A 7,916-nucleotide genomic window follows, 5' to 3' on the forward strand; every position below is an offset into this window, starting at 1 on the left:
CAGGCTGCAAGATACTCAAACAACTGTCAAAGATCAGACCATACAGTTATACTTTATCAAGTAACTATAGAATTAAGATCCATGAAACTCCCTGAGGCCTGGAAGTAAATCAGAGGATCCAGAAATGGATGGGATAGGGAAGCTGGCCCAGGTGTGTTGACTTAGATATTGACTTCAATGTTTGCTTGGATGCCTTTTTTTTTTTTTTCCCCTGGCCCCTAAGAGAACAATGAATGGGGACTTAACTTACTGGATGCCTCAGTCATAAATATGGTAAGAATAAAGAACAAACAAACAAACCCTTTGCTGTCGAGTAGATTCTGACTCATAGAGACCCTATAAGACAGAGTAGAACTGCCTGTCTTAGGCTGGATTCTCTAGAGAAGCAAAACCAGAAAAGCATATAAATATATATATAGAAAGAGATTTGTATCAAGGAAATGGCTCACATGGTAGTAGAGACTGGAACATCCCCAGTCCGTGGATCAGGCTGGAGATTTCTCCAGATTCATGTAGCCACAGGGGCTGACAAACCCAAGATTGGCAGGTCAGACAGCAGGTCTCTTGCTCACAGGCTACGGAGATCAATGAATTCCAAAATCAGCAGGCAATACAACAGGTAAGCTGCTAGCTCAAGTCTTAAGAACCAGAGGTCAGATGAACAGGAGCCAGATGCAGGATCCATTGTGAGAAAAAAGCCCCTGTGCCTTGCCAGAATGTCCTCTTATATTCAATGCAGGCCACAAGCCTAAGGACACTCCCTTTCAACTGACTGGCTACTCAGAACAGAACCCATCATGGGGGTGATCACATTATGTCAAATCTCATCATGGAAGTGATCAAAAGATCATATGACTGCCAAAACACTGAGAATCATGGCCCAGCCAAGTTGACGCACACTCTTAACTATCACACTGCCCCACAGGGCTTCCAAGGATCACCTGGTGGATTTGAACTGTCGACCTTTTGGATAGCATCCAAGCTCTTAACCACTATGCCACCAGGGCTCCTCAAGCAGAATGTAAGAATAGTGACAGCAAAATGAGGCAGTAGGGAAAATTTGCTGTTGTGGAAACACCTGTATTAGGAGGAATCTTGCCTTGTGGCAGTGACCCAGGCCCATCAACAGATGTGGATTTACCATAAAGCTGAAAGCTTTAGTGTTAGCTCTTCAGCATTTCAAGTTTTAGCTCTTACACTTGTAGGAAACCATTCTAATCTCCGGGAAAACTCCTAGAAATAGGTTTATATTAAGTGTTTGGAAAATCTGCAAATGTATAACTTTTAAACTGCAGTTAGGACACATGTCTCTTTCCATTCTAACTTCCCCTCCACCACAGTTTCTTCGTGTAGAGTGGCACTGGAGTGGCCATGGTATGTTAGGGATCTGGTTCTGGGAAAGTTGACTTGGGGAAATGTTCAGTTGCATTCTAGAGGGATATATTTAGGTGGCTTGGAGTTTTCTCTGTTGGCTGTTGAACAAGTTAGTTAGATGTATGGCAACACTACTGTAATGAAAGGTAAGAAGAAAGGGCTGCAGCAGGTCAGCTTCACAAGTGTTCAAAACACAGAAATGTCTTGTGCTTGCCTTAATGCTCTGAGACCACATTCTTGAAATGCTAAGTAATTTTTGAACAATTATGTAGTCCTGGTTGCAAGTACCCTTTCCATACATAGTAATTGTACACTATGTATGCCACAGTCATCTCATACCCTTAATGTCATGGTAGGAAAAAGCTGATTCGTCAATGCATGGAGTTATTGACTAACTCGTTATTTTCCAACAGTTTACATGCTCTCTTTTCAGGCTTATCACGTAGATGGAATTCTTTAAACACACATGCCAACTAGATTTTTCTTTAAATATTCCAAGTATAATAAGATTGTCTGCCTATTATATGGCTGCTCAAGCCTATTGTCATGGGAAAATTGACATTTCAAGGTCTCTAAACTATAACTGCAAAGACTCATAAGAGAAACTTGAATACAAACGAGATGACAAAAGTTATTCAGAAAGTTGTTAAAGGTCAAATAAATCATTTTAACTGAAAATGGGAAAGACTCTTTGGAAAGTTTCAATGGAAATAGTAAAAAAAAGAACACACTCATGGTTTTGAAATATATGATTGTTATTTTAAAATTTGTTTACTAAATAAATGAGAGAAAATTCAGATAAATGATAGTATCTATAAAAATCATGCTGACATCCAGAAGTTAATAGTAAGAAAACAATTTTCAGATCATACCTAAAGTACTAATTCATTTAGAGATAAATTTCACATAAATTAATTACTAAGATGTTAATTTAATAATCCAATTATTGAGTAAGAACAAATTATATGCATGTCATATGTATGTATATATAGTTACTGCACAAGAAAAGCTGAAAGGTCCTGAAATCTTAGAGTTACAAGCAACTTCTCAGAGGCTTTCAGAAACTTCACAACATCCTAAAAATGTACATGACGTCACTAATAATAAAGTGAAGCTGAAAGAAACGTTTTTATACTATCGATTTAAAACGTTTAATAAAGCTTTCTAAAGGGAATACTCAATTATCATTTGGTTTCATATATAGAAAATATTATACAATATCATATTGTCATATAAAGAGGCAGTTGAAGGGCGTGTAGCTAAAACTGTAGGTAAAAGTATTATGAAGGTGTGTCAGGCAGTTAATTAATAAAGTATATCATGTTATTTTTTTCCTGGTTTTGGTGATATTGGTCATTGCCGGCTACTAGAAATTTGTAATTTTTGGTGTTTTTTTTTTCTTATTCTAAGTAAATGTTTAACTCTAAAAATATAATTTGATATTTGTAATTTTATATGTTTTTGAAAAGTGCTAGATACCCCCTGCCCCCAACTGTATAATCTCCAGGATTTACAAAACTTAGATGTACCACTGCCCACTTCAGCAAGTTGGTGAAGACATGAGGATATTTTCTCTTGTTTTATGATAGAAGGGCCAGTGATTTAAGGCTATACTCTGAATCCCAAACTCAAGAAAGATCCTATAGACACTTTTCTAATTGCAAAACAAATAGATATCCAGAAGAGAAGCTCTGCACCCCTCCACTGTCTTACTTTCTTGACCTTTGGGCTTTTAGTGGGCTTTTGTCAATGTACCTGTATGATTTCCCAGTGCAGCTATAAAAAATTCCACAAATTTGGTTGCTTAAAACAAACCAAAAAATTATTCTTTCACAGTCTGGATGCTAGAAGTCAGCAGTCAAGGTATCGGCAGGGCCATGCTTCCTCTGAAGGCCTTAGGGAAGAGTCCTTCCGTGCCTCTTCCAGCTCCTGGTGCCACAGAAATTGCTTGGCTCATGGAAGCATGCCTCCAGTCTCTGTATGTTAGAGAGTAGAACTGCTCCATAGGGTTTTCAACGCTGTAATCTTTGCAGAAGCAGTTCCCCAGGCCTTTCTTCAGTGAAGCCATTGGGTGGGTTCAAATCACCAACCTTTATGTTAGCAGCTGATTGCATACTGCTTGTACCAGTTGCATACCACTTGCTTCTAAAATGACCATGAACATCATTCAGTCCACATCTCTTTCTTTGAAGGTGAGGAAAATGAGATTGAGAGATAAAACACTATTGATTAACTGAAGAGTCAGTACTGGAATGCAGGTTTAATTTCCCTCTCAGTTCTTTTCCAATTAACTTCACCCATTCATTTAACTATTTGAGTATGTATCAAGTTCCAAGCCCTTGATAGGTCCTGGGGAGGTGTAGGGTGGGGTGGGGAATTCAGTAGTGATCAAAACAGACAATCTCTGCTAGGAGAGTTTATATTCTAGTATGAAAAGGCAATCACCAAGAAATGCAAAGTACTGGTATGAGAACTTCAGCTGTTCTGTCCCCATATCCAGTATCACACCTGTCCATGCTGGATCCATGTAAAAGAGATCAGCATCTTCTGGCTATTTTGAATCATATTCCAGAAAACCCTACATCATTCCCCCAGGACTGCATAGTGCCAGGTACTCAAGGTGATGACTAACAGTCTGGGCTCAAGTTTTCATCTTACTTGTTGTTGTTAGGTGCGGTTGAGTAAAGTGAGGCTACAAACAGATTATGGGCAGATGGAACGCACATTCAAAAGGATGGAGACGGAAAGTATATGGTGAGATTGGGTTAAGGTGAGTGGCTCCTAGAGCTAACTAGCAGTATTCATGGCAGGGACACGTAGAAGAAATGGGTGAAACCATGTGGCAAAAGTTCTCATATGACTGGACTTTGCATTGTCTTCTATAGGTAATGAGAAACCATTGCTTTTTTATTTTATTCATTCAGAAGAATAATTGGCAGATTTATAATAAGTTGGATTACAAAAGAGAAAAACTTGATATTGACAGGTTTCTATTGTTTTTAGGCACTATCTCAGGGCCCTGATACATGACGATCTAACGTATAACAGAAGGAAACGTTGCCCAGTCCTGCATCATCCTCACAATCATCTTGCACCATTCTCACAATGGTTGCTGTGTTTGAGCCCATTGTTTCAGCCACTGTGTCAATCCATGTCATTGAGGGTCTCCCTCTTTTCCATTGAGCCTCTATGTTACCAAGTGTCTTAGTTATTTAATGCTGCTATAACAAATACCACAAGTGGATGGCGTTAACAAAAATAAATTTATTCTCTCACAGTCTAGGAGGCTAGAAGTCTGAATTCAGGGCACCACCTCCAGGGGAAGGCTTTCTTTCTCTATCAGCTTTGGAGGAAGGTCATTGTCATCAGTCTTCCCAGGTCGAGGAGCTTCTCAGCACAGGGACCCTAGGTCCAAAGGATGTGGTATTATCCTGGCTCTTGTTTCTTAGTGGTATGAGGTCCCCATGTCTCTCTGCTCACTTCTCTCTTTTATATCTCAAAAAAAGATTGATGTAAGACGCAGCCTAATCTTGTAGATTGAGTCCTGCTTCATTAACATCATAGAGGTAGGATTTATAATACATAGGAAAGTCACATCAGATGACAAAATGGTAGGCTATCACAAAACACTGGGAATCACAGCTTAGCCAAGTTGACACACATTTTTGGGAGACACAATTCAATCCATAACACCAAGCATGATGTCCTTCTCCAGCGCCTGGTCTCTCCTGATGATACGTCCAAAGTAAGCGAGACAAAGTCTCACCATCCCTACTTCTAAGGAGCACTATGGCTGGACTTCCTCCAGAACATATTTGTTCATTTTCTGGCAGTCCATGGTATGATCAACATTCTTTACCAACACTGTAATTTGGATGAATCAATTCTTCTTTGGTCTTCCTTTTTAATTGTCCAACTTTCTCATGCATATGATGTGATTGAGAAGACCATGGCTTGGGTCAGGCAGACCTTAGTCATCAAAGTGAAATCTTTGCTTTTTAACACTTTAAAGAAGTGTTTTGCAGCAGATTTACCCAATGTAATAAGTTATTTAATTTTTGACTGCTGCTTCTATGAGCATTAATTGTTGATCCAAGAAGAATGAAATCCTCGACAACTTCAATTTATTCACTGTTTATCATGATGTTTTTTATTGGTCCTGTTGTAAGGATTTTTGTTTTCTTTATGTTCAGATGTAACCTATACTGGGGGCTATAGTCTTTTACCTTCATCAATAATGCTTTAAGTCGTTATCACTTTCAGCAAGGAAGGTTGTGTCATATGCATATATCAGGCTGTTAGTTTTCCTCCAATCCTGATGCCACATTCTTCCTCATATAGCCCAGCTTTTCAGATTATTTGTTCAGTACATATATATATGTATGTATAAGCAATTCTGGTGAATGTGTAGTGGTATCTCAATGTGGCTTTAACTTGCATTTCTCTGATGATTGAATATGGTGAGTATTTTTATGTGCATATTGGCCATTTGTATATCCTCTTTTGTGAAATATCTGTTCAAATCTTTTAGCCACTTTTTATTTTATTTTATTTTTCCCAGTATTACATTATAAAAGTTCTTTATATATTCTGGATCTCAGTCCTTTGTCAGATACATAGTGAATATTTTCTCCCAGAAGGTGGCTTTCCTTTTCGTTTTCTTAATGGTATCTTTTGAAGAAAAGTTTTAATTTTGATGAAGTCTTATTTGTCAACTTTTTCTTGTTCTACCCAGAAGCGCTACCTCATTTCTTAACAGTAAGACTAAAGGTACCTATTTGGTTTTGTATATGCACTCTTAGACGTTTCAGATGAATCAACTTGGCGTTCTCCATGTAGAATTTGAATGAAATGGCACTGATCCATTTGTTCATTCTAATCCATTTTAGGCATTCTGTGATCAGTTTTACAGGTTTCTTTGGTCCCTTTTCCCTCCAACTAGTTTTCCTTATCATAATAAAAATACATTCAGGTGCTACAGCATTGATTTATCTTCCTCCCATCACTAACATTCAGTTTACCAGCAAGTCTTGTTTATTCAACCTCCAGAATATCCCTCTGATCCATCACTTTTCTCACCCCACTGCCTCCAGCTGGTCTAAGCTGCCACCATCTCTCACTGAGGTCAATGTAGCATCTTCCTAACTGGTTGTCCACTCATGCCCTTCTATCATCTAGGTATTTTGTCTGCATTAGTCAGACTTATCCTTACAAATATGAATCAAACTAGGTTACTTCTCTTCTTTACATTCTTTAATGACTTTTCCTTGATCTCATAATAAAATGTCAGTGCCTTATCTTAACCCTTACTTGCCTCGGGTTTCATTTCATGCTTCCCTCCCCTCTCATGCTAACTTCTTGCCCTACTGCCTTTTTTTCCACTTACAAAATACAAAATTCTTTCCAGCCAGCATAATTTGCACTAGCTGTTGCCTATCTCTTCTTCACAATTTCCTTCTGCACCTCCACATCTGCCCACCACACCCCTAATTGCTGGTGTCTCATTCTTGTCATCTTGGTTTCAGTGTCATCTCTATAGCTGAGCCCTGCCTAAAATACTTTTTAAAAATATATCAATGGTTATGTTTTATCACAGTACCTTGTTTATTTCTTTCACAGGACTTGTCAAAATATGTGATTTGACATGTATTTATTTGTATTCTTCCTTTGTTTATTCATTTAACAAACATTTATTGAACACCTATTACATGCCTGGCACTGCTCTTGATACTGTGCTAATAGCAAGCAAATCAGACAAAATTCCTTACGAAGCTAAAATTCTAATAAAGGGAGAGAGGATGAAAAATAAACAAAACAAACAATATGCTATATGACATATTAGAGTATTATAAGCTTTGATTAAAAAAAGAAAGGAAAGATAGGCAAGGTAAAGAGAATTGGGAGTTACAAGTGATATTTGAAGACTTGAATAGGGTGAGAGACTGGCTATGCTGATATCTGGAGAAGAGGCATTCTTGGCAGGAGAAGTGAGCAACAGAAAGATTCCTCATGCAGGAGATTGCCTGGTGGGTCTGAGGAAGAGCACAGAGATCAAGATGGCTGAGCAAAGTGAGTGATGGGGAGAGAAATAGGTGAAATCAGTGGTAAGGAGGGGCTGCTTGTGAGATCATGAAAGAGTTTGCAGATCTTGGTAGAACTTTGGCTTTTACTCTGAGGCAAGTCAGGAACCATTACAGGATGTTGAGCAGAAAGGTGGGGTGATCTGAATGACACTATAAAAGAATCACTAGTGATTTCTTGAGAAAAGACCATAGGAGTCCCAGAGTAGATGTATCAATACCAGTTATGAAGTTATTGGAGTAATGGAGGTATGATTTGATTGGGACTTGGAACAGGCAGCTAGCAGTGGACATAGTGAGAATTAGTGGGATTCTGGATACACTGAAGGTGCAGGCAACCAAGATTTCCAAATGGATTGAAGGTGAAGTGTAAGAGAAAGAGGTATAAAATGACTCTGATGCTTTGGCCTTAACAGAGTTTTTTTTAACTTGTCATCAATAGAAATGGGGAAGGTTATTTGA

This window comes from Trichechus manatus, unplaced genomic scaffold (genome assembly GCF_000243295.1).
Source record: "Trichechus manatus latirostris isolate Lorelei unplaced genomic scaffold, TriManLat1.0 scaffold00256, whole genome shotgun sequence".
NCBI lineage: Eukaryota > Metazoa > Chordata > Mammalia > Sirenia > Trichechidae > Trichechus > Trichechus manatus.